This window comes from Mercenaria mercenaria, chromosome 4 (assembly GCF_021730395.1).
Source record: "Mercenaria mercenaria strain notata chromosome 4, MADL_Memer_1, whole genome shotgun sequence".
Classification (NCBI taxonomy): Eukaryota; Metazoa; Mollusca; class Bivalvia; order Venerida; family Veneridae; genus Mercenaria; species Mercenaria mercenaria.
The window spans coordinates 47,537,194-47,552,981 of NC_069364.1; positions in this window are offsets into that span (position 1 = coordinate 47,537,194).

Sequence of the window (15,788 nt, forward strand, 5' to 3'; positions counted from 1 at the left end):
GCACAGAGACACAAATCGATTAACTGTCTTTGTCTTAAAGAGGACAATATTAGATAATATACATTATATAATACCTAGACAATCTTGATTTTTTCGAGAGGACCGTGTTTTAAGTCAGAGAAAAGCCTCAAACTATCCATTATGTGAAAGAATGGACAATCTCGGCGCGTTGCGCCTCGATTTGTCCATTCTTTCACATAATGGACAGTTTTCGGCATTTCTCCTTTGCATAGATTTTTCTGGATGGACTCCCTTTTCTTCTAAACAATCGTCGGTAAAAGCATTCATAGTACCGTCAATGAATTGGGTCAATCAAACCGAGCCTTCAACAGTTTCATATTTGTGGTGTTGGGTGACCTGGGGAGTTTTCACTTTTTCTATTTTAATGTCTTTCAAATTTCATCTCACAACCTATTTAGTGAGCAGGTTATAGGAAAAAGATGTTTCTTTTTGTGAAGAAAGCACCCAACTTCGTAATTAACTGTTTTGAAGTATGCTGAATCCAAAAAAAGGAGGAGACACGCAGTTCGCTAACCTCAATTAGATTAAAATGAGGCCCCAAAAAGGGTCCTATATTTTATTTATTTTAATCATATATTTTTGAAAGCAATGTACGAAAGGTTATTTTATAACCTAAATAAGTAAATATTATTGACATAATATTTATTTAGTTACATTTTATACACATTTGATATATAGGACACTGACAAATGACTTAGATGAGGCCCTAAAAGGGGGAAAATTGTTTAAAAATTTCATTTACAGGATGACTTTATTTTTTAGTGTGAATAGTATATCACTCGGGCAAACAAAACTAATTTTAGTATTTAATTATATCAAAATATTATTTAAATATTCTTTACATTTTGAGGTTCATTAAGGATATTTTATAAAACAAGTTCACATATACGTACATACTGTAATTCATATAATCGATTTTACAATACTTATACTGTACATGGGGTACCGATAGTTCGATTTCCCTATGAATATTATTATTAAGCATTCAAAAGAGAAGCTAAAGAAGGAGCTATTTTGTGTTATTCTTGTAATTCAATATCTAATTTAAATTCATGTAAAACGTATCATACAAGACATAGTTTATGTTTTTCAAGACAATTGATGACTTCAAGCTAAAGCATACGATCATCCTAATGCTTTCTTTACCAAAAAAAATGGAATGTGAACTAAATGTATTGTTGTATTTATTAATGCTAATTTATACTATATTCAATGATACTAATTTATTTGAATTTGATTAAGATTTCAAGTTTTAGAATCAGTCTAAATTCCGCTTTCTTGAGGAAAGCACTGCAGGTATTGTATGATATATTAACCTTTGTACGGTTTGAACCAACGACCTTCGTATTGATCTGACAACATCTTTAGCACTGGACGGTCTCTCTCACTGAACCCCTCCACAGAGCTTATAACTATAAACATTTCTAAAGTGCTGTGATTTACTGCAGACACCCCAAGAACGCAAATAGTTACATACAAAAATTTGTTTAAGATGAAAATATGATACAGAAATAAAGAAAGGCATGCCAGATAGAGTTAGATGTAAATTTTTGAAGTTAAAGATTAATCTATTAGTTTATAAACAATGTGTCCTTAAAATATACTGAGCTACAGTTGTCTTGCATATAAAGCCTTTGGCAAATAACGAAATAGTGTATTTTCTGTCTTAAGTTCCAAATCGCCCTATATAATGATATCATGTATCTGATGAAGAAATGATCATTGTACGTGTGGGTCAGAGTTGAGAATACTCTGCATCTCGGTATAGCCAATGGAGCTCATTCAGCACTAATAAAATGACTATTGCAGGCCGTCCTAGTTATAATCATAGCTGATATGTGCTCTCTGTCCAATCCAGTGTTAGGAATACCTCTCAATAGCGCAATTATAAATCCTAGAATAATTGCGTGTTTAGGGTAATGCCCCAAGCATTTTTCGTGAACTTACAAAAATTGAAAGAAAAGTTACGATCAGGTTACCCTAAACAAACAACTTTTAATTTTAAGCGTAACAACCCTTTCAATATTTAACTAAAACTGTAATATATTTGCCAGTATTTCACTCTCTAGCACACATGTCTTCAAAATGTCTAAGTACACAGAATTGGCTTGATACATTTATATCTGCCTTTGTATGTATTCTTGAAGTTACATTGATTAGTTTCCTCCAACTTATAGCAGCTAATTATGAAGCGTATTGCATAATTAAAGCCAAATACCAGTTCTCCTGACCATTTCCAGTTGACAGGATAAGCAATGTCAATGTATGCTATAAATGCCTGTCTACAACCTGCTTGATATAATGGTATTTGCTACATACGTGAACATCTCTTATGGGGTTGCTTTCAATACGTCTAATTGCTTAAGAAAATATATTCTCTGGCTTCATTTTGATATTTCTTTGCATGATAGAACAACCTATCCTTCCAGTTGTCATGTGCGCTTCTTGAATCTTTTAACACGGCATAACCATAACTAAAGATATCCTATGCCTTGAAAACGTATTAAGACAGAATCACAACCAGAAAATGCATTATAAAGAATGTTAGCTTTAAGTCAAAGTCCACTTTCTTTGATGTGTTTTTTCCTATTGGATTTTTGTCCTTGTTTTCATGCCAAAAAGATGGCTTACATATTCCAGATTATATTTACTACGGTATTAATCAGCATGTACCAACACTGCTTGGAACGGCCAAATGAAGCTACAGCTAACACCTAGCAAACTGGTTTACTATAGAAAATAACAGTGTGTATCAGTATTTTTTGCCCGTAACATTATCCCTTTGTGGTTTTGTTTTTTATGCATCTGCGACAAAGAAATGTATACCATGTCGCAAACCAGTTAGTGCACCACATGTTGTGACTTCAAACTTTTGGAACAATACATGGTCATGTTATAAACAAAAGTATCAAGCTGTAAGTCAGTAAATGGTGCCAGATAAAATTCTAGTTCCTAATGGAAATAGACAGCATGAAAACATCTAAACTACCTGATGTTCACATTTTTAACATTTATATATGAAGCCATGTTTGGGGAGAGACATTAAGGTATGAACATACTAAATAGTTGGCCTTCTTTATTCTAGATAAAATTGACAGATTTCAAATGGCTATATACAGCACAGAGCAGGACCCGTTTTAAATGTCTTTAGCTTACATTTCTTACATTTTCTTAAAGAATATTGTCAGTGCTGAAAAAAAAACATCAAAAGAAAATTGGGGGTCATGTACTTCAGTGAAACAAACCAACTACAATATCAACTAAAAATGATACCCAAAATTGTATGACCTACATTTCCATAATAAATCTGTCATGCTATCATATTATTGCAAAAATGCTTCCTATATGTCAAGGATAGATCTGTTATGTGATTCAGCAAAAAAATGTAACAAGGAAGGAATAAAGCTCTGCAGAGCAAAGAAGTAGGACTCTTTAAATGCGCCATTTTGCGATATCATGATTTTTTTCCGCGCCAGTTTTCTATTTAGTGTCTTTATACCTTAATTATGACCCTTGCATTGCATTATTCTGTTGAATCTGGATTGACCAGTAATGACACTTGACTTTCATTATTATGTACACTTCACAGAACAAATTAAATGCCGGTGCAATAACAAATGTCAAACAAATGTATTAGAGAAGTACTGGGAAACCTATTACAATTCTTAGATATCTATTGAAAGGGTGTAAATATCAGTTTCTTTTATTTTATGGGATAAGTCATTTGATTTGAAAACATGATTATGTCATATACAGTTATGTAACATACAAAAATGATCCATTGAAGGGCCTCTCTTTTTGATATGAATCTATTGTCCTGATAAATACAGATATATAGGTTACCTCGTGGACCTAAACATGTGAATATTGTTTACTTTTTTTTGCTATTTTATGATTACATAAGATCTATGAATTGTGTTTCTTTACTTACGTTTAATTCAGTAATATGATATTTTAACGATTGAAAAAAATAAATTTGCCCTTAAGAAGTGGTTTTTCACAATTTCCCCTTTAAGTCATATAATTATATTGAACGTGTATAAATAAATGTAATTGCATAAAATTTGTGTCAAGAGTTATAATTGGTTAAGGTAATGCATTTACATTTTTTAAATTGTTCTAGATATATTTAATTGAAATAAATAAAAGGTAGTTCCCCTTTGGGACTTCATGTTTTGGTCTATTCAAGCCAACAAATGGTATATGTAGTCCATTTCTGATCCACTATATTTTATAATACTTAAAAACAAACTTTCATGCTTTCTTCATAAGAAACATCTGTTCACAGGCAGTCTTGAAATTAAACATTACAGTAAAATCTGATTACCTCCCTTTTTAGTATGTATCTTGAGAAATAAGAGTATTTCATAGTAAACTTCGTATATTTGTCAATACCAAATGGTTGTTTGTCCATGCTATTGATATGTTATCCATGTTTAGATCATATGAAACATTACTTTATATATACATTTCAATTTAAAGGAAAATTATTTTTTTCAAGACATTTTTACCTCCCTTTTTTAAATTGATTTAAAAGGAGGTTCGAGGGCAGATATAGCGTGTCTCCTCCTCTTGTAGGATTTGAGATACCTTAAAGTAATTTCATGCAAAATTTGGTGCTTTCTTCACAAACGGGAACATCTTTGCCATTTTGTGTTCTATGTCTTACTCGCTAATTGGACAGTTAAACTCATCTACCAAACACTGCATATCGCTGCTCTTATGCAGGAACATGAAATGTTCTTCATGCTTACAGACAGAACCTAGAGCACTCTGTGTGTTCAATAAATATATAAAGGGAGAAAATACAACTACCGTGTTATAGTCCGTTGTGAAGAATTTTCTCCCTTAAACATAAAAACCTATATATCTATAAGTTAATAGCGCTAATATTGAAATGAGCTATACTTTTATATTAAGGTAAAATTATTCTTGCTTAATCACTGATTTTAAATGTACTTTACAGCTCATTTTTCGTCTTTATCCGAGTCTATTTTTGCTTATAAGTACCCTAAATATAAAAATGTCTTTAGATAATAAAGTATACTAATATTTTCCAGTTATAATCCATCCTTAAAACAGTTTTCTATGTGCCACAGGTTAACATCTGACTAATACTTCCTTCCTTTTGCTCTAACTGTTGGACTATTTTTAGTATAGCAAGCAAGAATGAAGATGTGGATGTGAACTACTACGTAAATTCACATTCGACCGCTCTTTTCAGTTATGCTTACACCTGGAATAACGAGGTATTGTAACCTTCCTCTAACCACACCCAATACCGAAAAGCGAAAAAGCGAGCAATCGTTACGATTATGACAGCAGAAAGTGTAAAATATTAAAGACGGTTATTAAAATGATGTTATTACATTAACATAATCAGGAGCAAAGGGCAGACTATTCTCACAGTCTGTACGAAAGGTAAATATAGTCAAAGCAACAAGAACCTTTGAAAAACAACAACAACAACAACAACAACAAAAAAAAAAAGTCATTGCTCTGTAATTATTATCAACCCCTAACGAGGATTCATACATTCACTTAAACAGAGGCATCAATTTTGAAACAGGAACATATTTATTAATTGCGTACCAGTAATTATTTAAAATTCATGTTACGAGAGAAGAAACATTTAGCAGATTTAACTAGTGTACAAGAAGTTCTTTCATACATCAAAAATAAAAGGTAATGGTACATATCCTGAAAACACGTAGCACCCAAAACACAGCAATAGTCATGCATCGAAAAGTAGGGCCAAAACAAACAGAACCATTAACGGAAAAATATTGTATACTTGTTGCTTGAAAAATTCAACAACTAGTACATTTTAATTATATGCAAAATACAGTAAAAAACGAGTAGGAGGAGTTGGGGTGACAATGGGTTGTTAAGGGGTAGTAAGTGGTAGATGAAATTGTCGGGTTTTGAGGGAAAGAGAAAAAAGAAGGATGAATATTCAACAGGGCAAGCCACGTTCCTTAAAATCAGTCTCCCTACACCGAAATCTACAGCAGCACAGACACGCACACACGCAGGCGCACGTGCATGCACACGCAAACGCACGCGCATGCACACGCACCCCCACACATACAATAGCAGAAAAAACAATAGTGGGGCGGCCGACGGCCAAAATCATGATAGGAAAGATTACTCACTCATAGTAAAAGAAGAGGGGTGCGGGAACGCAAATGCAAAGTGGATTTATTTATTTATTTTGTTGGGTTTAACGTCGCACCGACACAATTATAGGTCATATGGCGACGTTCCAGCTTTGATGGTGGAGGAAGACCCCAGATGCCCCTCCGTGTATTATTTCATCACGAGCGGGCACCCGGGTAGAACCACCGACCTTCCGTAAGCCAAATGCAAGGTGGAAGGTGCAGGGGTTGGGGTGTGGGGGTGTGGTGGAGGGGTGGGGCGGTTTCGATGGGTGTATGGGAGGTGAACCATTTTCGATGATCGCTATATAACTTGGAGACTACAGACGTGATATCATATAAATATTATCTTCAGACATTTTTTCTCCACATTTTTAATATGAACATACGTTGCTTAAATGATTGCGGTAAATTAGAGTATACTTGTTGAGTACATGATGGAAGACTTTATTTAAATGCTCATTAAGTTCTCAAAAAAATTAATTAACATCTGCCTAACGTTAGTTTGTTTTCTGAGAACTTACTGTCGAATTCTGCAAATATTTCCAAAGTTTACTATATTTGTCATGTTAATTTCTATATAAGCATATTGTCACTATAAAATATTAGGCATTTTTATCATGTGTGAGTAATGGTTTGGTTTAAACATATTCCATTTTTGAATTAATTCTTCAATTTGAATACAAATATACAATATAGGATTAGATTGGATTGGACAGGAAGCTTTATAAGCTTTAGGTTACAACTATGTGCATACATAGTTCATGGCAATATAAAACTTCAAGGAATTTGAACATTACAAGCTATTAAAGCTATTACGAAAGAGTATTTCCATAGAGGAAGCTATATAGTGATTATCTATAAAGATTTTCGTAGTAGGAAATATAAGAAGAAGAAAAGAAAAATGAACAGAAATAGTAAGATATTGAGACTAAAAGTAGTGGCAAAAACATGCTTACTGCTACTATCACTTAATACAGTGAAAGGGTTCTGAAATGTTATTTTTCTTATAAGCTGTTTGACACTCATCATCCGTGCTGTTCTAAAACAAAATTTCTGGTTAGTTTATAGGGTTGTTTCCATGGAAACAAATGATTATCGTACTATAGGAGATTCTTGAAAATTAATGTATTTGCAGTTTAAACGCTATGACAAATACAATCATTCTATTGTTTAAAGGGAGAGGACACAAATAATTATTGTAAACATCTCTCATGGACAGTTATTTCCCTTTAAATAAAAAAATGACAGAGTGTTTATCAATTATACCGTATATGTAAGGTTGTGTTTATTTTCTTGTTATAATACGGCAACACAAAACATCCGAAACTTAACTTTAACCTTCATGAATGATATTATACTCACTTACCACAAAGCATGGAAAACTTTCACCAGTATCCATTTTAGAAACGATTGCAGGAATTTAAATGAATAGCACTTAGTTTGAAATGCATTGTGAATATCCCTAGGTCAGCGGTCACGTTTCTATGCAATCTCGTCAGGCATATGTATGTTTATGACACTACAGAAAATGATGTCACGCGACCTACAGCTATTTCTGGCGGTAAAGAAAGTGAAAGAAGACATGCTAAACTTGAAAACGAAAGTCGCCTTTGGATTGGTCGATAGTCAGGGGTCAAGCGCAGGGGTCGCTCCGTCAAAATGTATTTGCATGGACTTCTTTTTGGCTAACATGGAGTCAATTTTCAAACTTTTTCTAACGATTTGAAAATGCCTGGGCTTTAGCACAACATGTCAGCTTTTAATCTACGAAAACATATTTGAACTCGGAATAATCACAAATCCCACAGGGTTCCGTAACGGAGCAAGTGTCAATAGAGATTTTTGGACCCTCGTCAAATCGCTCAAGAGGTCCTGTTTGATGTTGTCTTAAAGTGTCAGCATAAATTATGCCTTGGATGTAAGATATTTTCCTATTTGAGACTTGCAAACCTAGACATTTCAGAAATATTTTCAAAGGGAATTTCTTGTGATAAATGTTGATTTTACGGAAGCGTAAAAGAGCCATCAGACACTAATACGTTTTATCACGTTACAGGTGCGGAAAGTTATGGAGTGAATGGACTATATGTTGAACAATTATTATTTGATCGTAAACGTTTATTTTATTATAGACGGCCCATGAAAGGGACAGTAAGTTTTCAAAAGACCGTGCCGTATGCTCCAACATGTATTTTCTGCAGGCATACTTCAAAATGACCTTCATTCTATTTGTTCCGTAATAGCGTTAGGCACCAGAAGTGTACGTCCAAAGGGTCTTCAAGATTCTTGTCTATTATGTTTGGACAGTTTTGAAGTTTATTTATTATTATCTTTTTGAACGATCAGGTAAATAATGCAAACAGAATGTATCACTGGCGTTGATATTTCATGCATTCAATAATTAAGTTGGAACAACCAATTTGAATGCGAATACATTCTCTCTGGTACCAACGGAAGAGTATCGTGTATGTCATTAAGCTCGGTAGGGAGAAAACTCGTTCAAATGCTCTAGAATTCCAGTAGTTATATTATTCATATTCATTTCTATGTTTTTCATATTCATTTCTTAATCAATGTTCTTTTGTTCTAACACAACTGAATAACCGTAAACCGCTCCCAGTTCCGCTTTATATTAAAACTATATTAAATGTAAACAAATTTATTCGATCAACTAATCAATCGATATACAATATCCTAGGATCAAATGACTAAGTGGTAACTTTACGGCTGTATATTAACAGAGATCAAATGACGAAGTTTTCAATCTCTAGTTAGATAACCTTTCAACGAGATAACAATCCATATCAGTTACAACATGTGCTTTAAGCCTAAAAACAGACAATTTAACTATCGAATAAAGTCCTATGATTTTATTTACCTCATTTAAAATTCATTTTTTTTTACTTATTTGTATAACGTAATTTTGAAATTTTATGTCGCTATATTCCGTGTAGCAGGTAATCATTAATTTCAATATAGCCACGCACCTACTATCCGATTTAATTACCTGTTATTTTATGACACGCGTCTTTATTATTTGGCGGTATTAGGTGAGAAGTTGTGATATTTTAGGTCTGACAAAAATGAACATTTATGGATTATTATTAATACAGACTACTATGTATTTTATATCAGCTTGTGAGGATTTTGATACAGAAACGATCTATTGCTAAAGATATCCAAAAAGATGTACGGATAGTGAATAATGAACGATTTCGTGTAGAACAATACCGTTTTCAATCAGGACTGAGATTCGCTCACAGCTGTTTATAAATCCGCCGGAGGAGCATTGCGATTTACTACGATTAAGGTAACGGTTTAGTTATATGACTATTTGACATTTCGAGGCCTGAGCGCGAAACTATTGTATCTTGTTCTTTATTTATATACAGTTACAATAGTTTCGCGCTCAGCCCACGATTTGACATCGTTTAATCGGATTTAAGGTAAAAAAGCTAGATCATTTAAATATTGAAAAATGGAACCAGCCGATGGTATAGAATTCGAGCCAGTAATCTTAAATGATAATACGGAGGTCAAGATCCCATTCATTGCCTATGAGATGCCGTCATTTTGGCGAAAATGTCACTTGCAGCCAGATCTAGCTACACTAACACCTGTTCCAGTGTACACCAATTGCAATGGGCAAATTCAGTTAGCTGCATATACCGCAGACTCAGAGCAAATATCTTTTCTACAACCTGGGCTACGAAAACTTAGGTTGCAGCATCAACTTACGATTTAACCTTAATCACGACGAATCCATTACCGCTCAACGAAGATAGCATATTAATTGAAAATAGTCAGCCTGTATCTAACCAACAATTCTTCATACAACTTGACAATTCCCTATATAATCTTCCAAATAATCTGTACGTTGAAAATATCTTATGCAACTGACTAAAGCAGACGATGGCAATATTTCAATGTATCGGAATATATTGTTGCACAGGCGAGGCAATATGATTCATGCCCCCTGGGTGTTCTTTGTGACCCGTCGCACTACGAAACTTGAAAATTGCGCCAAGAGAAACGCTAGTGACTGTTTTGCTTTGCAGGAATATCTTAATAATGGCGATCCTAAAGTAATAAGTGCTCTTTTTACAAAAAAGCCGAGGAGCATTAAATCAGAACCATGTGAAGATATTCCCACAGAATGCTTGCCAAAATATGCCATGGTGGTAATAGCACAAATGAAAGCACAATAGGAGAACTTATTGTTGACATTAGAGATCTTAAAAAACGCAGAGCAGAAGACACGGAACGTGTTTCCATCCTTGAAACAACGAATCGCAACAATGAAATTAAGATAAATAGCATGGAGAAAGAAATATCCCACTTAAAGGAAATTATCAGAAAAAAATCGAATTCCGATAGTAAAGATGTCGAAAACCCGCTTGATATGGATATTCAAATTGTAGCCAGCTCTAACATCGAAAATACAACGTCGTCGATCTTGAAAAATAGAGATCGCCCGCCCTCGGACAAATGAAATCGGGGTATCAAACTGAGGCCCCTGTTCAAATGAAACAAATACTGAAGTGAGTTTCAAACCTAACAAACACCAAATACAAAATAAAATGCAAAACAGATACATATGAAAGATAACACAAGTAATGACATTTGTGCTCTGTCGAACGAAAATGTACATGATGAAACCTTGAAAGCCAGCAAGAATAAACGTGGAATCAAAAACATTGAAACGGTAATAACTGACAGACACAGCAGCCCCTAAACAGATTTTAGCAAAAATAAAAAGCACCAAGGATCAAATAATACCAACCCTTGGGATTTCTCACCAAAGGAATGGTGGTTAGATAGTAAAAATGACACTAGTGCTGGTGATAAGACAATAACCCCCGACTATCAAAATCAGACTGATACTGAAGCTGTCTTTGAAAGTATTGGTACCAGAAGGCAGACCGACAACCGTCGTGCAGAGCAATCGAATTATAATGATTGTGCAGAAGAACCTGTCTTCGAAAGCGTTAAAACACGACGCACACAGCGGTATTATGTAGGTGGTATAGACAGACGTTCCAATAGTGCAGGTTTGGCAGATTTTCTTGACTATTATAATATAAAACCTGCTGCGTCAAAACTCATCATTACCAAAAATGGCGCTTTAGCAGCTAAAATAACCGTGTATAAAAACCAGTGTTATATGATGGAAGACAAATCAATTTCGCCTGGAAAGATGTACTGCAGGAAATGGGTAGCTGAAAACAGATGGAGAGAAAACAAAAATGGTCGATCTAGCACAGAAAAATATTATGATGACTAATATCACCCATTTTATAGTGTTTCTTCTGATATTAGTGGACAAAATGAGTGATTTAAGTGAAAAAAAATGTAACATTTTAACTTGGAATGTGAGAGGAATTATGTCCTCTGCAGGGAGTTTAAGTACGCTGCTAGATAAATATGATGTAAGATATAGCTGTAGTTACAGAGCATAAATTAAAACCACGTCACAAAGACTTTATGAATACATTGCATTCAGACTATCTCTCCTGTATAACATGTACTGACAATGATAACGAAGTGTATTGCTGTGGTAAAGGGGGTGCTGCTATCCTTAACAGGAAAGCGTTGCAATTTACAATTAAGCATATTGATGGCATCAATCACGATCGTATTACAGGTATTGAAATATTAAGGAAAAATGCTCTATCGATATTTCTCTTTGCTGTGTATATGCCCCAGCAAACTACGATTTTGAAGAATTTACAGATTGCATTGATGTCTTACAAAGCTTATATTTTCGGTATAAACCAGGCAGGTCTAGTGATTCTGTTTTGGCGATTTCAACATTGACCTGAAACCCGAGTACTTAAATAACCGACAAATAGCTTTTACACAGTTTTTAGCAGAAAATGAAGTAACTCCTGCAGTAAAACGGGTTGCACGTATACTTTTAGACCTTGCAAAAAATACTAGACTACGTTATCGTAAGTTATCATCAGCAAGACATTTTGCACTCAAACATCATTTTTGATGATGAATTATGTCTTGTCTCTGACCATCTCCCACTTTTGTCTGTTTTTGCTTTCCCCTGTAGATGCGTATCCCTCTGTTACGAGCCCTAGTATACAAGGGAAAAAAAATGTACATCGGATCAAATCTCCGCGTACTAGCATAACATGTCTATGCTGTTAGGAATTTTGATACCAATGCATTAGGCAAAACTACCTCCCCGCCAGTAGTCATTGATTCTTTGTACTGTCACATAGTATCTTCCATTAAAACCGCTGCAGCTGAAACATTGCCGTCATCCCATTTTAACAGCCACTCAAAACCTTATTGGACAAATGATGTAAAGATAGCTCATTCAATACAGAGAGCTAAACGGAGGCAATGGGTTTATGCTGGCAGACCGCGCAGTCCTACTAATAACCTATTTAGGTCATACAAGGACGCTAAACGTAGTTTTAGATATGTGCAAAAGGCTTCCATTTCTGAATGCGAGTCAAAATAATATGACGAACTCAACAATTCCGCGGAATGTGACATGCGCTTATTTTGGCAATTGGTCAATAAAAAGAAAAATCGCAGAACAGGCTTAATAACTGAAATCTCTACGGAAAACGGTGTTTTCAGAGATCCAAATGAGATTTCAAATGCATTTAAAGACCATTATTCTAAGGTATTTACGCCTATCGAAAGCGACAGCTTTAATTACCCACATTATCAGAGTATCAATACGCGTATTTTGAATTTCTTAAAAGAAAATGTCAATCATTCTTGTGATAATCTTAACAAAGAAGTTGATATACAAGAACTGTCAGAACACGTGAAGTGCCTTAAACGGCGGAAAGCACCAGGTTTTGATGGCATCGTGCATGAACATCTCATAAATGGTGGTCAAAAATTGCTAGAATATCTTAAGTATTTGTTTGATTTAATACTCAGATATTCGTATGCCCCTAACCAGTGTAAATTAGGTGTTATCATCCTGTTCTGAAGATGGTAAGCCAAGACAACTACAAACAGTTACCGTCCCATTACTCTGTTGCCAGTGATTTACAAATTATTTGAAAGAGTTGCTCATACGAGACTAAAAAATTGGGTAGAATGCAATGGCAAACAATTCCCAAGTTTACAACAGAATGCCTACCAGGAATATTTAGGTTCTATAACTCTTTCTTTTAATCTTCAAGAAACCATAGCACATTATATAGAACATTCTAACAAGGTATTTGCCCTGTTCCTGGACGCGAGCGCAGCCTTCGATACGGTATGGCACAATGGACTATTAGTCAAGTTGTTAGACTTCGGAGTAAGCAAGCAGTTTGTGAGAACAATTCACGCAAGCTATTCACAAATGAAAAGCTGTGTCCTTGTTAATGGCATAACATCCGAAAGCTTCCCTGTCCTGCAAGGGGTAAGACAGGGTGGGGTCCTGTCCACTTGGCTCTACCTATTGTACATAAACGAATTACTTATCAAGCTGCAGCAAAGTAATAACGGGTGTGTGATTGGGCAACTGGCATGCGGCAACCCTACCCTTGCTGATGACCTCACATTAGTCTGCCCAACATGACGTCACTCAACTCAAGTGCCTCAATAGTCAGATATTTGCCTCGCTCTGGAGGTACCAGTTTTTAAAGACGCGAAATCTAAGATTGTTGTCTTTGGGGACTTACAATCATCACAATATTCCATGACCTTTGGGTCGTCCAGTATAGATTCCTGTTGTAGCACGAAGCATGTAGGTATAGAACTTCATAAATCTTTCCGCAGCTCAAGTGCTATCAACGCACGTTGTAGAAAAGCCAAATCATCTCTTTTCTCCGTCCTGTCGATTGAATCCGTCCCTGGAGATGTCAACCCTTTAGTTCTAGCTAGCTTAGTCGAAAAGGTTACAATCCCGGTTGCACTGTTTGGTTGCGAACTATGGCACAACACAACCCAGAAAGATATACTATTACTTGAGCGATTCCTGAGATTAGCAGCTAAATCCATCCAAAAACTGCCCACAAGGACACGTACCGATATGGTCCTTCCTCTCTTAGGATGGCGGCCCTTTGAATCACTCGTAGACAAAAGAAAACTCTGTTTCTTACAAAAGCTATGCATAATGCCAAATGAATGCTTAACCAAGCAAATATTTGACCTACGTTTAAACTATTTCATGTTGAAAGGAGCTAAAAATCAATTAGGTTTCATTCCTGATATTTGCAGAATATAAGCCAAGTACGGCTTATTTAATTATCTAAAGGAATATATCCAAATGTCCATCTTCCCATCCAAATGGGCATGGAAATCCATTGTCGCAAGCAGTGTAAACTCCTACTATGATATACATTGGGAAGACAGAATAAATTCAGACCCTGAGTTTGATAGGTTCAAATCTGTTCATCTTGCATGTACCCCGTCCAAGTTGTACGTACTAGCAAATACCAAATCACTCATACGTCACGTCCTCAATGTCGTCAGGCTCCTTACAGCGGGTGGTATACACAGCGAAGCCATCTGTCAAGTATGCAGATCGCGTGTCACTGATATCAATAGACACATGATTTCGGAATGCATTGGTTTTCATGAAATCAGAAAATCATTCCTTGTCACAGTACTTGAAAATTTTGGGTACACAGTATTCCAGTATCTGTGCTATGATAATTCAGAACAGTTTCTGCGCTGCCTGATAGACCCGGATATATTGACAGTACTAGGTTCAGAGGCTAGCAAGTCCCAGGACTATATGAACTTAACATATAAGTTCATTGGTTCTGTGCAAAGCGCTTATAAGTTATCTGCTAATTCTTAATAGTTTAACTGTACTTGTAATCAATTCCCAGGCCCTTCCTTAAAGTGATCTTGATTTATCGTTTCGGCAAGATTTCTAACAATAAGGAATGGTTGATTATAATTATATAGCGCATACTAATTTGATGAATCACTCAAGTGATTAAATTTAACATGACGACAAAATTCTGCTTGCATTACTTGAAGTCTTAACATATATTGATATGTATTAACATATATTGATATGTATTAACATATATTGATATGTGTATATGTATGTGTACGTATAAGTATACTAGTTTTGACCAATATATAGATGAAACGCGTGATTTTAAATATGTATCATAAAACTTTCTGTACATGAAATTTATTTATAATATTATTTGAACCTGTGAATTCTATATATATTACTATAAAATCACAATTCCTTGATACCTCTTGCATTAACTTTTGACAAGGGGATTAAATATAAATGTTACCATTATCCCTATAACTATTTTATCTACTTTTTCCAGGCGGTGTTGAATAATATTAAATGTATGTTATTGTTGTGTATTGCTACCTGATGTTTGTACTTCTCCGCTTTTTCATGTTTATACTAAAGTCTTGTATTATATGTTGCATACTTTTCTGAAACTTACATAATGTTTGTTTCATGTACACTATTGTAAAATATGTTAAACGTTTTTCAATTTTGAATGCCACGTATTTTATATGTTATTGTTGCTCACTTTATTTGTTTGTTAAAAATCTTAGCAAATGGGGAAATAAAGAGTATATATATATAGCAAGAAATCACCTTCTTCTCATTCGATAATAGTAATTGTTAGGTAAAAACAATGTCATTTTCTTTACAGT